Below are 18,788 nucleotides of genomic sequence, written 5' to 3'. Positions count from 1 at the left end.
GCAACAAATGATTGGCTTTATTGTCAGTCTCAAAAGTAATATTAATTTATTTACCCACCAAGCAACACATCTCTGAAAAGAGACTGTATAATGCATTATTTTTTCCCTGCATTAGGTTTTATAGCTCTTAGTACAAGTTGTGTTTGTGTTTGTGTGCACACATATGTATCTCTTTCTCAACAAATATTCTGGTTATTGGACTGATGGGATTATCACTCCACATACTCTAAGCAATTCCTACTACACTAATAGTACAGAGGGTTTTTTTGGCTCCTGTCTCCCAGCTATTTGCAAATTCAGCAGAATTCAATGACTGCCAAGTTGAATAGGCATTTATGGGAGTGTCCTCCATTGTAAAAGATCTTGAATGCCTTTACCAAGTTAAACCAAGGGAGCTGAGGTTTGAAGGCTCTGAAGATCATCTATTCCAGAAGCCCTGCTTAGAATACAGGCAGCTACAATAGGTTGCTGAACATTGCCTTTTGTCCTGTCACTAGACACCACAGAAGATAGTGTAGCTCCATATTCTTTACAGGTGTTTACACAAGTTGGTAAGATCTCCCTCAGCCTTCACTTCTACCAGCTAAAAGAATCACAGCTCTCTCAGCTTCTTCTCTTATGAGAAGAGATTATGCTTCAGTCATTTAATTAGTCATCTTTTCAGTCCTTCATTATTTCCATCTCTCATGTGCTAGGGAGCTCTGGACTGGAGCCAGAGTCACAGAGTCACTCCAGATACAGTCACAAGTGCTGGAGAGAGGGGGAAAGATTGCCTCCCTTGACTTGCTGGCAGCTCTCTTCCTGATGCAGCCCAAAGGGGCTGTTGGCCTGCTTTGCTGCCAGGGCACACTATCTCTGCCTTATGGTAAACAGGAAGACCAAGAACCTCCAGGTACTTTTCTGCCAAACTGCTCCCCAGACAGCTGGGCCCTAGTCAGTCTTGGGTCCCCATCCTGTCCTGGTGCTGGTGAAGGTAGTTCTCCCCAGGCAGAGCAACCTTTCTTCTCTTTACTTGAATTTCATCAAGTTCCTATCAGCCCTTCTCCAGTCTGTCAAAAGTCCCTCTTGATGGAAGCAAATCCTTTTGATCTGCCAACTACTTCTCCCAGTTAAGAATCATCTGCAAACTTGCAGATTTTGCACTGGCGCCCATTATCCAGGCCATTAACAATGTTATGAGTCTGTATTAGTCCCCATATTGACCCCTGGGGAACACCACTAGTGACTGGCCTCCAGGTGACTTCGTGGCACTGATCATGGACAGTAAGTGAGCTGCATGGACAGTAAGTCAGCTTCAAAACTGCCTGAACTGGTGAGCGCAAAGGATGGTTCCTTTGAGCTCACCAGTTGAGGCAGTTTTGCAGCTTGACTTACTGTTCATGTATCTAGTCCATGATTCTGTACTCAACAAGTGGGACATTTTATTTTGTAAAGGGCTCTCTCAAGTTTCCAAACACTGCTAAAGCTCTGGATTAAGTGAAAGGCAATATTTTATATAACCTCTTTGTCAAATAGGTCAGTCTGATCATTTGATCACTTACAAGAACATCTGATCATTCTGCTGTTATTCTGTACATGAAAGGTTATCCAATGCTTTAAATTTAAGATGAATTTGCATGCGCTATAACTAGGCTCCTAAAAATATTTAAACTCTTTTCTGATATACAAAGTTGCTTTAGTAGCATTTTTCTCCTGATGTTTGTTGTAGTTCTTTGATTATTCTCCAGTGAATAAACCCTGAAAAGCCCCTGGCATCTTCAGAGTTTGGATGAAATCTATATGTGAAGAGCACCTCTCCTACTGCTGGTGATGGAACAGCAAGCTTAGTCAGCATTTCTCTCTCCAGTCTGTTGTTGCTTGGCCTTGAAATCCAAACAAAGGCATCTATTAGGACATTCTTTCCTGTCTTTTAATCTTGCCCAGTATGAAATTACTAGATTTTGTCTAACTTGACTTCACTTTGGTCTTTGTAATCTGATTATTTATGGACAATCATTTTGCATCATACTCTCCATATGGTGGCCTAAGAACGTACATCAGTATTTACTCAGAAAGCGTTTAAGTGTCTTCTTTCCTCTTTGCTGAGTATTCAGCTAAACCAGTGGAAACTACAGTGATTTTTGCATAAATTATTTAACATCTTAATGTACAAAATGGAAACTGGAAAGATTACATTTTCTTATAGGTACTCTGACTCTACTATGACTTCAGGTTTACAGATTTAGATGTGACTTTCAAATAGGTCTCTGCAAATTGTCCTTCAATGGAAGATGGAAGGTGACATGCTCTTTGTCATGCTAACATGGATCTGATCACTGTTGCAGGGAGCATCATGTAGGAATTTTGGGCAATTTATGTAATTTTATGTATTGCAGTTCAGTGCTTTACAAACCAGCCATTCAGCTATGCATATGAAACTGAATCTTTGTCCACTCTTTCTGGTGTCCAGTGACTGATGAATAAAATTGAAAAGGACAAAGCAAAATATGAAGAAAACTAAATTGTTTCCAAGGAATGCTCAGCAGGAAGTAGGGAGATCCACTGAATAATTTTTCTTCAGTTCTTTATTTACCACTTCTACTGTACCATGTTCCCTGTCTTTTCATAAGCTAATAGTACTAAAAATTATTACTGATATCAGATTGCCTTCTCATGGCTCTACTGTGCCCAATTAAAGCTTCATAAGTGGTTGGACTTCATTTTGACTAATTTCATGAAAGTCAGTAATTAAAAAATAGAAAACACTAGATTAAAACATTAGATTTAAAGATTGGATTTTAAGCACAAGTATTGTCACCATTATTGTATAAGTATCCTTTCTTTTTCTTGGTAAACAAATTTTTTAATCTTCCACTGCATGATGATAACAGGGCAATGGTTCAAAAATAAAGCAATGTTTAAATAATTACATTTCTTTTTGTGTGATATACAGCTAGCCCACATAATAGTCCCACTAACTGACTTGCAGATATCTGAATAGTTTAGTCCACACTAATGGTGTGGTCCTAAAAGTTGTGGAAACAAGGATCATGGACGCTGTACTTATGAGCAGTTCAGTTAAGAAAGGCATGTACCTTCTACACATTACATGAAAAATGCTGTTAGGCTTAAAAATCTGACACATGTGCATAGCAAAATAAGTGCATAACAAAATTGATATGAATTTGTATGAATCAGGCGAGAGTTTCAGTAACTTTCAGTGTATGCTGTGTTGACTTGCCATTAGAACATCATACATAAAGTCCTTACAATGCATGGGATTCTGCTGGCCAATATGGGGAGGAACCCAAAGCTACACTCCATCCTGTGGCATACATATATAGCATATGAGATTTTTGCTGACCAAAAAGCTTTTGAAAATAATTTGTAAGCCTCAGTTCATGGGGTAATTATGAAAATAAAAACAAGAGAATTATGAATTAAGTATTGAATCCTTTCCTACCTCAACGCCATGTGAATGTTAATAAAATTTGTTCCCATAAACAGTAGCATAGGAGAAATCTTAGTTGTAATGTTTGCAGTGGTAGATAAATCCTGGTTTCAGGCTTCATTCTCAATTGGCTTACTGAAACAAATTTATGTCAGACATTTGGGGTGGGAAGCTGTATATATTAAAGCACTGACCTTAACAAGAGTCATGCAGCTAAAATCCTGCACTATTCTTTTAAAATGTCAGGGGTTAATGTTATTTAAATGCAATATTTGGTGGTTTAATTGAGTCATGCTTCGTTGTCTTTTACTGTACATTAATGCCAATGAAACACTGATTGTTGACAGAAAGTTCTCTTTAGCAAAGTATACACTGACATATCATACTGCTATAGAAAAAACAGTGTACAAGACAGAATAGTCATACTCTGCTGGCATAAGGATCCTGTACTGTCTAAATGGTGGCAATATCCACTATACACTGACAGGAAATGTAAACTAGGCTTGCTTTTGTTGTATGTTTTCAGACTGCCTCTTGAGAGAACTGGTCAGACTTAATTATTGAGTCTTTAGACAAATAAATCAATCTCAAGGGTTTTTTTGTTGGGTGTGTCACACAAGTTAGTAAATGTACATTGAAAAGTACAATCCAGCTCCAGGAGAGAGTTTTGTTATAGAAGTGCCTTCTGACAGCTTTTGTAATCTGGCATTAGGACATACCAATGGCTTTTCATCTTGACTTTGTCTAAGTTTGGAAAAAGTAAGTTCATATTATTTCTCTGAATACTTCTCAGTGTTAACTCTTCCTGCCAGCTTAAAACCCCCAAGAGGGAATAGATGCTGGCTTGGCAATTGAGATGTAAAAATTAGTACAAATTGTGGACTCAAAAGCTTTTGAAGAGGAATACAGGAAGGAGCAAACACTAGTGAGTTTATAAGAGCTTGTGTGTGCACTTAGTAGGATATATTTGGTGTTGTGCTTTTGCATGAAGGAATAACAATTCCAAAGTAACTGCCATCATATGGACAGCTGCTTTATACTTCCTTATTTTGGCTGGAGAAGTCTGCATGCTGTTTGTCTAGTCCTGTAGGACTTTGTTACACTTTTGGACTCTGAGCTTTCCAGGATTTTTCTTACGACTGCAAGGTGGTTTCTGGAAGTCATTAGAATTCTGTCTTGGAAATGAGTTTGCAAATGCTCATGAGTTTTGATTTTCAAAAATTTTTTTTCAAGCCAGTGTTATTTTCCAAATTGATACCAGGCAGCCTGGTTGAAGCATGCAACTGTAAATGGACCTAGCTTGTGTGAAACTTTTGATGCATTTGGGGAACTTCCTGGTCCTTATAGTGTCTTATTAGGTGGCATTGGTACATCACACTTGGCCTTCTAAGGGAAAAAAAATTATTTGAATCTTGTGTGAATAGTAAATCACAAAGAGTGATTTTGTGGAAAGTCATAATAGTCAGCTTTTTAATGGCAGCATTTAAGCTCATTTAAGGGCCTGCCTTAATGTATCTAGCTAAATATGTTTAGTTTTCTCCTCATGTCTAAGATATTATGAAAGTGTCTGGAAGCAGATTAACTGCTTCACATCAGAATGACTGGTGACTTTTGCAGATCGATGTCTTCTTCCAAAATCTGCACTGAGTCTGTTGTATACTATGAAGAGCTGTTTAGTTCAGCAGGCAAGACCTATAGACTTGTGACCTGTGGGGACTTAATTCTCTCTACCACTGGCTCAATGGCAAAAAGTAGATCTTTCTAGCTTCCAGAAACACACAACTATGCTGAGCAATACGGAGGTGGGAAGCCATAAGGAGGCTTGTGGAAATCCCCTAGAATTCAACATCGAATTATGCATGCAATGCATTTGTATATGAACATTTGAGTTGGGTCTTGGCTTTTCTAACATGTTAATGCTATGTTTTACTTAAGGTATTTTTTAGCAATTTGTGGTGTATGTGTACATGTTGTGCTCCTTTGCCCTTAAGAAGCACTTGTAGCAGTCAGATGATAGAACCAAGTGTTTCTTGGTGAACTCTTAAGACTCCATCAAGGCATAATATGATAAATTATTTTCAAGGAAAAAAGGGAAACTCAAAAATTAACAGCAAAGTGTGATGAATTATTTGGCATTGTAAATAAACCCCTTTTTAAATGAGTGAACCAAATATATCTTAGGTTAACTACAAAGCATAGCTTTGGCCAAAAACCTCCAAGAAAATGTATGTAAAACTGACCAATTAGAAAAATTGTTGTAATATTTTCTTAATGGACACTGTAATTTAGGAAAATAGTTTATAACAGGAGAGAATATCTAGAAGCAGCTTTAATTGTGAAGGATCAGAAAGAAAAGAAAACCAATGGATCTCTGATTAGGTTCAGAGGACATCTGTAGCCTTGTTCAGGCTCTGATTATTTTTAAAGAGGCTTCTCTGATTTTATCAATAGTTTAGGATTTGTCCACACCCTGTAAGACAAAGAGAAAAAAACCACTTTATCTTCATGTCAGCTGCTACATGCAAAACCAAACAAACCAACAATCAAAAAACCCAAACAACAATGACAATAATGAAACAAAAAAGAAACAAACAAAAACTCTCGCAGTTTACCTTTGAGATGGACTCCCTTTGTCCAGGAGTCTGACTGTAAATTCTCATTAAGACTAAACTCTACCAATTTTACTCCAGTACCATAAAAAAAATGTTTTCATTCTCAGATGAAAAATGCTATCGATCTGCAACATCTGTTCATTGTGATGTCTACTGTATTAATGTCCTGCAGTCTGTGAGTGTATCTTAATTTACTGAAAATGCAGATTTCCTCCAGTGTGAAACACCTTTTCAACTGTGACTACATCAAAAGTTTTCATTAAGTATTTGTGGAATACTTGTTTGTATTGCACTTTTGTGACTGTATGAGTGGCTGAGCACTGCATAGGGAACGGTAGGAAAATTAATGAATGTTACTACTGAGATGTTTGCTAGAATTTCAAACAAATTGCTTAAAACCTAGCAGAAGACAGCCTGAATGAACTGACTCTGAAGTAATAGTAAATTTAAAAGGAAATGGTAAAGAGAATCTTGTCTGAATAGCTCAGACTTGTTTTTCTGCAAGCTAAACTTAGACCCTGTTGCATTTCTACTTTGGTAAATTTCAGTATCTTTGTAAATGGATGTAGTGTCCATTTGCCTACCATCGTTCCCTGTGATCACAGATTCTAACTAGACTACAAAAGGATGAAGATTCACAAGCCATATAATGCCATTCTCTGCAAAGGAAATGTATGTTGCTTCCCTGTAAGAATTGGATAGTTTTACAGTGGGTTGAGGAGAACCATATCATTCTTCCTATTTCAGCAGAAATGTTTCTGTCTCACGTACACACACAGCTTGACTTCTGAAAGGGTACAGATTAAACAGCTGGGGTTATTTGAAAAGTGTCTGAAGTTCTCTTCCTAGCTATAAAGAATTGCACTATAAAGATTTATAATTCGAAAGGGAGGAGTTTCCTCTTTTCTGCTGCTGCACAAAAAGACTTGGTTTCTTTTAATAACTGAAATGGTTTCTACCTCTGTCTGAGTCTACAAGAACCTCTTAGAAAGTTCACAGAGCAGTTACAGTTCACCATTTGAGCTAGTCAAATGCAAACTTATTTCTTTGAGCAAGCATTAGTCATCTTTTCCATTAAACCAGTTGTCTAATGCATATCAAATTTAGATACTATAATTTTTATAGACAACTCCAAGGACCTCAGGAAGATATGAAGCTTAAGGACATGAAGATGAAGTGTGTAGAGGTACTTGGGTTGACTTTAGACTGGAATCTGGACTGTAATCGTAAGAAAAATCTTGTTACAGAAATTTCTGCATGGCTTCCACAGGCTTCTTTTTTGCTCTAATTTCCTGTTCTTCATTTCCTGTATGTGTGCTTTGTTTCTTTTATTGTATATGTATATGTATATTTATTTCACAATCCAGATTCTTCCTTTGCCAGAATGAAGGAGTATTCTGTGAGAATGAATGAAGGAAAAAAGTAGATCCAGGTCATACAACTTTGAGTGTTTCTAGAATTTCTCCTATATTAGAGCAGAGTTTAAACATCCTATCAGAAATACAGCATTAGTCAATTGGGTTGTAAACCTGACAATACAGTTTTCTGGTTTTGACCACCAACATAAGTCAATCCTAAGTAATATTTTAATGCATTGTCTTTGCTCCAGTTATTCATATTGTGAGGGTTTTGTCTTAAAACAAGAGTTGTGCCCCCAAAGATAACATTACTTTACCATTATTACATGAACTCAGATGCTTTTCATAGAAGAATCAAATTCTGCCATACGTATTACACAGAATCACCGAGTCACAGAATATGCTGAGTTCGAAGGGGCCCAAAAAGATCAGTAAGTCCAACTCCTGGCCCTGTACAGCACCATCCCCAAGAGCCATACCATGTACCTCAGAGCACTGTCCAAATGCTTCTTTAGCTCTGTCAGGCTGGTACTGTGACCAGTTCCGTGAAGACCATGTTCTGGTGCCCAATCACCCTCTGGATGAAGAACCTTCTTCGGATGTCTGACCTAAACCTCCTCTCACACAGCTTCAGGCCATTCCGTTGACTCCTGTCACTGGTCAGCACAGAGAAGAGACTGGTTCCTGCCCCTTCTCTTCCCTTCGGCAGGAAATTGTAGACTGCAATGAGGTCTCCCCTCATCTTCCTCTACTCCAGGCTAAACAGACCAAGTGACTTCAGCCGCTCCTCATACAGCTCCCCTTAAGGGCTTTCACCATCCTGATGACCCTCTTTTCAACACTCTCTAATAGTTTAATGCCTTTCTTATATTGCAGTGCCCAAAATTAACACAGAACTCGAGGTGAGGCCACCCCAGCTCAGAGCAGAACAGCACAATCTACTCCCTTGCCCAACTGGTGATGCCATCCAGGACAGGGTTGGCCCTCCTGGCTGCCAGGGCACTGCTGACTCACGTTCAGCTTTTCACTGACCAGGGCCCCAGGTCCCTTTCCATGGCACTGCTTTCTCTTGTTGAACTTCATATGGTTGGTGATTGCCCAGACCCCTGATTGGTCAAAGCCTCCCTGCAGCATCTCCCTGCCTTCAAGGGCACCAACTCCTCTTGGTTTTGTATCACCTGGGAACTTGGTTAGTATCCCTTCCAGTTTTGCATCCAAGTAATTCATGAAGATGTTGAAGAGCAGCAGTATCAATAAAACTACAATTGGGTGACACAACTTTTTAAAAATCCCATTTGCAGTTGGTGACCATCCAAAGATTACATCCCACCAGTGATAATCTGTGGTCTGAGGATGGAGCCCTGTGGAACCCCACTAATGACAGGCTCCCCCATCTGATGTCACCTCATTCACTGTAACCACTTATGGCCCACCCATGAGCCGGTTGCTTGCCCATCACATGATGTGTTTTGCAGCTGTGGGCTGCACATTTTGTCCAAAAGGATCCTGTGAGAGACAGCATTGAAAGCTTTGCTGAAGGTTAAAAAGCTTACATTGACTGTCTCTCCTTGATCACCTGAGAGTGCTACCTTGTCAGAAAAGAAAATCAGGCTTGATAAGCAGATATTTCCTCTCATGAAGCCATCATGGCTATGACCAAGTACTGCATTATGTTTTAGATGTTTTTAATAGCTCCCAGAATAATGTTCTCTGTAACTTTACCAGGCACTGAAGTGAGACTGAGAGGCCTGTAGTTTCCAGAGACTTACTTCTAGCCCTTCTTGAAAATTACATCATCCCATTGTGATATGCTCTGTCCAGGGGGAGGAGCCAAGCATTCCTACCTGGATAGAATCTGAGATTTGGAACACCACAGGCAGCCTTTTCCCACTGGATTCCCAGAGGAGCAGCCTTTTCCCACTGGATTCCCAGAGGAGCAGCCTTTTTCCACTGGATTCCCAGAGGAAGACCAGGTGCATCACTGAACTTTCAGAGGAAAACTACACCCTTTCTACAGGATCATTGTTTCAACAAAACTACCTCTGTCACTCCAGGAGGACTACAGCCACCATTTAATCACTGCTACCAACACCCTGACCAACAGGGTGTAAAGTTGTATTCTGACTCTGTCAGTGTTGTTTTTCTTGCATTTTTTTTTTTCCTAATGAATAACTGTTATTTTTACTCACATATCTTTGAGAGTCCCTTAATTTCAAAATAATAATAATTGAGAGGGAGGGGGTTTACATTTTCCATTTCAAGAGAGGCTCCTGCCTCCCTTAGCAGACACCTGTCTTCAAACCAAGACAGTTCACCAGGTTCTAGTCAGCTGGGACTGCTCTAGATTCCCAAGACCACTCAAAAATCATTGAGAGAGGCTTTGCTGTGACATCAGCTAGCTCTGTGAGGATTCTCAGATGAATCCCATTAGGCCTCATAGATCTGTAGGGGTCCAGCTGGAGCAGCAGATCCTACACAAGTTCAGGGTTGACTGGAGTTTATCATTCTTGCAGTCCTGGTCTTCCAGCTGAAGGCACTGGAACCCCCTTAGTCCATCATCATTGTTGAAGACAGAGATAAAGAATGCATTAAACATCTCTGCTATGTCCTTGTCCCCGTTTGTGAGGTGACCATGCTCATCCTGTAATGGGCCAGTATTATTTTTATGCTGCCTATTGCTATTTTAATATGTATGAAAAATCTCCTTATTGCTCCCACAATTCTGGCCAGCTTCATCTCCAGTTGATCTTTGGCTGCATGAATTTTCTCCCTACAGTGGTAAGCAGTATCGCTTCCCATGCCACCTGGCCTTGGTTCCACTAGGCAAGATCCCAGTGGAAAGGGCATACACCTTCCTTTTTTGTCTTATTTCCAAGAGAAGATTCCTGCTCAGCCAAGGCAGCCTTTTGCCTTGTCTGCTTGACTTCAGACTTTTGGGAATTGCCTGCTCGTGTCCTCTTAGAAGGTGATGTTTAAGAAGTGACCGGTACTGATAGACCTGAGCATCTGCAAATACATTTCCCAGGGGACATTACTCATTAATTCCCTGAGCAGCTTGAAGTCTTCTCACCTGATACGTGAATTGCTGCCTGCACTTTTCCTGCTGTCGGCTGAGATTTTAAGCTTGATCTCCTTGTGGTCAAGACAGCTGCCAGTGTCCACTTTGATCCATTAGATCCTCTCTGTTGACAAGCAGGAGATCAAGGAGAGCATCTTTCTGAGTCAGCTCCCTTAGGACCTATTCCATAAAGTTGTCATCGAGGTTTTTTTAAGGATCTTCTGGCCCAGGTTGTACCTGCTGTATAATGCTCTCAGCTGATTTCTGGCAAGTTGAAGTCCCCCATAAGGACAAGGGCAGTTGACTTGGAAGTGTCCTTTAGTTCCTCAAAGAATAATTTGTTAGCATCATTGTCCTGGTTGGAAGGCCTATAGTAGAGTCCTGTGATAACATCCACATTATTTTCTTGTCTCTTGATTCTTACCTAGACGCTCTCAACAATGGCATTGCCAGTTGTGAGCTCCACACATTTTCTCCTTTTCATTACATAGTGTGCCATCCCCCAGCCTCTTCTGCCCCTGTTACATCTGAAGAACCTGTAACTGTCCATCAGGGTGCTCTAAGCACAGGACTCATCCCACCAGATTTCACTTATGCCAATTATGTCAAATCTCTGGGACAGGGCCAGGCTTCCAGCTCTTCTTCTTTGTTCCCCATAGGGTATGCCTTAGAGTAGAAACATTTCAGGTGTGGTACATTGTAGTCAATTAAGCTGATTGAAGGATTCCATTAGTTCTTGTTTCCTTAAGTTTTGTCATACTATCCCATTGCTCACCATAGTGAGCCTGGTTTGGTCCCTTTTCCCCTTCCATGCTAGTTTAAGGCTCTATCAACAACCCCTGCTAGCTCCTGTGCTAGAATTCTTCTTCCCCTCTAAGAAAGGTGAATCTCTTCAGGTGTCAGTAGACCAGGCATTGAGTAGAATATGGTCAAAACCAACAAATTTTTTCTGATTACACCAGCCTAAGAGCCACACGTTGACCTGATGGATCTGCCTATTCCTGTTAATAATATTTGTTGTTACCAGAAGGGTTGAGGAAATCACAACTTGTGTTTCTAATCCTTCTACCAGTCTTCTCAAAGCACTGATGTCTCTTTAGTTGCACTTGGACTTCTCTTTGTTATATCATCACTGCCCCATTGAACAACCAATAAAGGACAGTAATCACAAGGCCTTAATATACTGGAGAGTCTTCCAATAATGTCCCTTATCCATGCCCCTGTGATCTGGGTCCAGTCTGCATGTCAGGCCCTTCATTCCCCTTAGAAGGGAGTCTCCTATTACAACTACCCTCCTTTTCCTCTTAACAGGAGGTCGTGATGCAGGGTACAGATGGTGTTGCGTTAGGAGGCCACTTGAAGGACCTTTACCCGCCTCATCAGTTGTCTGGCCTTCTTACTTCCAGAGCCTTACACATGCTATAGAAGGTGCCAGTCCTACTTGTCAGATTCTGAGAAGGAGGAGGAACTTTCCTCCTAGTGCACACTGTGACCTGCTTCCAGTCTTCATCTCGATAAACCCTGGACTAAGAGACCTTGGGCTAATAATTACTGTGCAAGGTTCTGAGTCCATCTACTTCTCCACTGCAATGTATGTTAGAGACTCCCAAGAGCCTTGAGACTGCCATGTCTCTGAAAATAATCCTCAGCCCCTTCCTCATGTGCTCAAATACTACATAGCCTGTTCACTTCTTCCTGCAGCCCCCTCCTCTGGTGACACAGCTCCCCAACCACAGCACATCTTCTGCAAAGTAAGTGTTTGTCAGCCCCAGCCTTAGAGAAAGGTGTCAGGCATTCCTGGCAGCCTGTGACCTGGAGAGCTCCATCTCCCATCAGCAGGTCTGTCTGTCTGGAGGCCTCTGACATGGCTGGTTCAGTGACTCCTGCAGCTACATGGAACTGAGCTTGGCGTGTCAACGCTGTAGCTGAGGAAGGTTGAACTAGTATGCTAAAAAGATTGGGGCTAAAAGATGCTGTTCCTTACCAGCTATTCAGTCTGTTTGCTGCCTCTATTGGCTGCTCCCAGATGGTGGGAGAGAAGCCCCGGCTGTTTGCCCTGCTTGTGTGAGTTGCCATGCAAAGTGCTGTCCTGTGCCCTTACTGCCGTGGCACGCCCCTGTTTGCCTGCCCCTGTTCGCCATGCTCCCTGCAGCTGTTTCAATCTCCTGTGAATGGAACTCCCCCTGTATAGCCTGATCTAACCCTCACTCCCAGAATTCCTTCAGTCACTGCTGCCTCCCCAATTGACCATATTAATGAAAACATTTCAAAATGGGAACTTAGAAGATGGCAAGAGTGACAGAAAAATTAAGATCATTAAAAATCGATCCATTCACTTGGCACAGATATGAAAAACATTGTGTATAACACATAATGATGATAAGACACACCAATACATATATGAATGGCTGTCAGTCTAGTAAAAGATTGCAGGGGAAACTTCATAATTTTGAAACCTGAGGTTTGTATCCACAGCAAATAAGAGGATGAGCATATCCTAAGGTTCCATAGTTCATTCCCTCTATCTGTAGCTTACAGTACTCAGGAGCATTTGGTTTATTTAGGCAATGTTCCTATTTTACAATACTTACTTCATCTATTCCATGATACCACTACACAAGTGATGTGTCCATTCTCATGAATCACAAATTAATCCATTTTTGCAGCATATAACTGTAAACAAGCCACTGGCTTACAAATCACAGAATTGCAGAATGGCTGATGTTGGATAGGACCCCTAAAATCTAGTTCCAAGCTCCTGCTCAGAGCAGGGTCAGCTAAAGCTAAAGGTTTCCTGGACTGTGTTCAGTTGGTCTTTTAATATCTCCAAGGATTCAGACTTCAGAACCCCTCTGGACAATCTGTGTCACCTTCACAATGAAAAAGTGTTTCCTGATGTTCCAAGGGAACCTTGAACCTCTAGTGTTTCAGTTTGTGCCCATTGCCTCTGGTCCTATCACCAGGCACCACAGAGGCGAGTCTGGCTCCTTCATCTTCATTGTGTCCTGTTGGGTATTTATACATGTGCACAAGGTCTCCCCTGGGCTGGCTTTTCTTCAGGCTGAATAAGCCCAGCTCTCTCAGCCTCTCCTCATATGAAAGATAGTATAGTACATACAGTATCTTTGTTGCCCTGCACAAATTGTTCCACTTTATTCATGTCTCTTTTGTACTGGGGAGCCCCGATTTGGCTGTGATATGGCTACATGTGGCCTAACCAGTGCTGAACAGTGTGGAACCTTCTTCTTCTTCAACCTGCTTACCACTCTTTGCCCAAAGCAGCCCATGATACTGTTGACCTTTTATGCATTGCTGCCTCATGGTCAGCTTGCTGGTGGTTGAGACTCCAAACTCATTTCTGAAAAACTGATCTCCATCTGGGTAGCTAACATATACTTATGCCTGGGGTTATTCCTCCTCAGTTATGGGATTTCCATTTTCTCTTTATTGTACTTCTGGAGTTTTCTCTTGTGGAAACACCTCTGATTGTCAGCAAAATGCCCTGGTGTATCAGTCACACTGCCCTGCACAGTTCTGTATCATCTGGGAACCTGCTGAGGATGCACTTTATCCCATCCTCAGGGCCATTAGTGGAGATGTTGAACAGCACCAGACTTGATTATTCAGCCTCTTTTTAATTTACCATTCATTTATTTGACCTGTGCTTTGTTGGCTTGTCTGTGATGATGTTACAGGAGTCAGTGTCAGACATGCTGCCAAAGTCAATGTAAAAACCATCCACTGTTCTTCCTACATCCACCAAGCTAGTTGTCACATTCTAGAAGGCCTGGAAACAGTTTCCAGGAGCTGCTGTTCATTGGTTTCCTAGAGCTTGAGGTGATGCTAATGAACCTGTTCTCAAAATTGTGTGTGTATATATATAAAAAATTTTACATTTTCCCCCCCTCCCCCACCTCCTACCCCCGTTTTTGGAATGGTATTTCTCTGTTTCAGTCCTTGGGAACCTCTTGTTTGATTGGTCATCATGACCACTCAAAGACAACTGAAAGTGGCTTCACAGTGACATCACAGCTCCCTCAGGACTTTCGAGCTTGTATATAAGCTGCTGATTTGCTCTCTAGCCCAGCCCATCTTCACTAAGTCAGTCTTCCTTGCTCCAAATCTCTCTGGTCTCAGTGCCCTAGGATTACTAATAGCAGATTTTATTGGCAAGGACTGGGACAAAGAAGGCATCAAAGATCTCATCCTTCTCTGTCAGCTGTCACCAATTTTCCTGCTCTATTCAGCACTGAGCTCACATTTTCCTTTTGCTTTTTTTATACTTGTAGAATACTTCCCTGTTATCTTTCACATTCCTTGCCAGATTCAACTTCAAATAAGTTTTGGCTTTTCTAAGTGCACCCCTGCACAACTGGACAGCAAAACCATACTTTTCCTTGGTCACTTGATCTGCTTCCACCTCTTGCCCACTTTTATTCTATGTTTGAGATCAGTTGCATGAAAAAAATTGAAATGAAATGTCAGTGAAAGTGACTATAGCTATTGATTTTGTGGAGTAACAGAGAGGGAGACAAATATGAAGCCATATCAACTGCTATTGTTAACAAAGATCAGCATAAATATGTCTGCTTTTTAGTGAGCTATGACTGACAGAGGATTAAACATTTCATTTTCATGGGCTTGTCTCCTCAGGTTAAAATGTTAGACTAGATCCCAAAATAAATTGTCTTAATTGTATTTGTATCAGGGAAAATCATCATGTTTCCCACATCCATATTTTAGGTTTTGTAGTTTTGTAGATAGATATGGAGTTATATTTACAACTGAAGTTTATTCTTATTTTTTTTTTCCATGTCAAATGAGAAAATCTGAGAATATAAAGGAAATTGTATAAAAGAACTATTTTGTAATCCTGGTTAATATAACCTCTGCAGTTTTAAAGAAGAATACTTCAGAAACAAGTGGTGAATAAAAACGGGTAATATAACACATGGATGAAAGTGGATTTTATAGAAACTGCTGATATTCAGAAAATGAAAGGGCTGGTAATAGCAATTAATGATTGTGAAGTCTGCTACTCTGTTCTGTGAGATGTTAAAACCATGTCTGAAAAGGGAAGAAGATTAAAATACATATTGATTAGCTGATGGGCAAAAGGTAAGGTTTAAAAGCAAAGAATTGACCAATATGTGTGGTATTAATTAAACTCCTCTCATCATTGTGAATAAACAAGGTCTGATAACCCATATCTGTAAATTCCTGAATTGATTCCAGATTGAGTGTACTTCAAAGATATATGCCATGTAAACCAGAAATCACCTTCAGAAGGATCTTTTCCCGCAGCTCAGGAGAACTGCAAGACATGATCTTTTCTGCTGCATGGTTTTCATTCTGAGTTTTCCTGCTGATTTTATAGGAAGTAAATAGTGGGTGGATAATAAGTGGGTTGATAAGACAGGCCCAAAAGTGCATTTGCCACAAATACCTATGTCTTTCATGAGGACAAATGACACAGAAAAAGTAAATATGTTGTCAATTTGATCAGCTGTTGATAACCAGATATGACTAGTTATAAAATATTTGGACTAAACCTGCAAAGGAAGAGACACCAGAAAGGACTGTAATGTTGGTGCTTTGGAGGTAAGCATTAAGGTGGGATGCTACCTGTGGGAAATCCTGACCCCATTGAAGTGAATTGGAACTTTGGCCTTTTATTCACCAAGACCATTACACTCAAGCTGGATTACTTGCCTTCTGGGATGCACAATGCTTTAAGGAATGTTACTCAGGCAGTATGTGCTTTTCAGTGCTTCTGCTTTGGGTGGAGATCTTTTTGCTAGGAGAATAAATAACAATAGTAAGCACTTATTTTCTCTGAGACTGAAAACATTTTGTAAAATGCCTCTAGCTCATTTTAAGATCTTTCTAACTATGGCCTAAAAGAATTTTAAAGTTTAAACTAAAACACTCCCTACTGTGATATAAATAGAGCTGAATATCCTGACACCTTATCTTATGTGGGTTCCATTTCCCTTATCTGTGGTTTTCTTAGATTTTGCTGTCTCACATTCTGAAACTTGAAATAAAATTTAAAAAGTAGAAGAATGAAGCCTGGGTTAGAGGGGTTCGGTGAAGAGGAAAAAGTGTCTGCCTCATGACTACTTGGTGTCTCCAGTTTGTTATATATAGCAAAGGTTATATATACTTTTCCCCATTTTCCTTTCTATGTCTTTTCAAAAATGTGTTTTATTGACATTAAAGACTATTCCATCATGGAGTGTTGCACAAACAGGAAAAATTCTGTAGCACAAATAGCAAAGAAATACAGTAGGAGAAATTGAGTCACAGCTGAAAGTACAGTACTTCTACAGTTTAGCCAAGTCCTTCAGAAAAAAAGTTTTAATTTAAACACAAGCTGATCAAGTAAGGTTAACTTACTCAACACAAGTTGAGTAAGTTCAGCTTTGTGTACTAGCTAATTAGGGTAGGGTTTTTTTTTTTTTAATTTAGGCAATATTTGGGTTTCCCAGAATGTCAGAAACCCAGCCTAGCCATCTCCACAGCAGAGGTCCAGAGAGAGTTGTAGGGCTGCAGCCTCCTGCTGCTGCCTTTGTTAATGCAGTAACTGCTTTACCCAGAGAGCTGTCCGTGATCACTGAGCGGTCTCTGCAAGCATTGACTGAAAATTGTGATATCTCTTTGCCAAAGCCATCCCCTCTTAAACCAGTCACTTTTTCAGTCAAGCCTTGATGCATTTTTTCATTTGGAGATCCTTGCAGGTAGGAGGCTGTGGCTGTCTTAGCTAGCCAATCACCTTCTCTGAAGTGCTGGCTGTACCTATAGAGCCATATTGCTCTAGCATTTGTGAGGCTCAAATGGACTGAAACCACTGTGAACTGCTTGTTGCTTTGTGCATTCCCATCACATATTCAAACAGTAGTGCTATGTTATTTACAATCTTTTTCACCTCCTCCCTTTCTGTCATATCTGATGCCATAAGTGTTTTCTGTTGATTATGCAGTTGTATCATCTGATTAACGCTGGCCAGTACAAGGTTTTAACTGCCCTGGTTACTCCCTGTTGCCTATAAACTGTTCTGAATTCCCTGCTGTTTGTTTTCACAAAACATTCAGTGCAGTTTCTGGCAAAGCCAATTATCTCAATAGCAAAGTTGCAGTGGTAGCATAACTATGAGGATTTCTCTCTATTTATTTTGCCCAACTTCCTGTAAAAACTGAGGAAGTTGATTATCACACTGGTTTTGGTACTTAGCACTGTTCTGTATTATGCCAATATGTATGAGGGAGGGGGGCTTCATGCTGACAGTGCTCAGGCATGTATTTCCAAAGGCATCAATTAGCAAATTAGCAATCATATCTTACCAGAAAATCGAACAGGTTTTCTGTATTTTTACTGTCATAACAACCTGACTACCTAGTGCTTTTAATCTAGAGACCCTACTAGTGCATTAGAGACAGTGGAATATCAAAATCTGTCATTTGTGGAGAAGTAAGCTGAGGGACAGAGTGGTTAAATGACTGCTTCCAAACACTGTTCAAGATTAAATTTTAACATAAGCTTATGGTATCCATGTTCTCAGTCTCCTTTCAAGATACCAGATTTCACAAAGGCCTTTGTATTGCTGCTTCATTTTCTTTCCACTCATTAAAAAAATGCATCAAATTCAGTCATAATCTCTGGTCAAGATTTATAACAACCAAGAAAACTTACTGACAACTAAGAAAAATTACTGTTTTCTTCATAACTAGTTTCAATCAAAATTGAATTGTAGCTGGTTTAAAGACATCCCTAGAAGAAAAATGAAAGAGTAAACCTAGCCCTGGCAATGTTTTTATGACCTTTTTCTTCAGTGTTTCAGAGAACTGGATTCTTCACACAGCCATGTTATAATTTGTTAGATCTGCTAATTTACCAGTCCTTTTTTTAAAATGTAGTTGTATAAAGGAGGGAATTAGGATTATTCCTGTTGTGTCTTTCCTAGTGCTTCAATTTGGTTATTTAGTTTCTTGTGAGGACCATCAGGAGGTATGAGTGGAAAACCCATGTGTAACTGTCTGAAAATGATGAGGGAATAAATATTTTTGAATGGAGCAATTTGCTTGCCCTTTAAATTCACTTTAAAAATTGGCACCAGTTCTCATCTTTGTTTGGTTTTCTTATTCTGCCATGTTAAGGAGCAGCCTGTGCTTCTAGTATCTGTCAAGCTCCCCCTTGTACACACTGCAGTTTGTCCCACTGGAGATGTTCAGGCATATTGGATTTAAATGCCTGACGTCCACCAGGCTAATGCAAGGGATATTTAGGAGTAATTATGATGAAATCTATCAAATTAAGAAAACCTAAGAGGA

This window comes from Vidua macroura, chromosome Z (assembly GCF_024509145.1).
Source record: "Vidua macroura isolate BioBank_ID:100142 chromosome Z, ASM2450914v1, whole genome shotgun sequence".
NCBI lineage: Eukaryota > Metazoa > Chordata > Aves > Passeriformes > Viduidae > Vidua > Vidua macroura.
Note: the sequence above shows the minus strand (reverse complement) of the source record.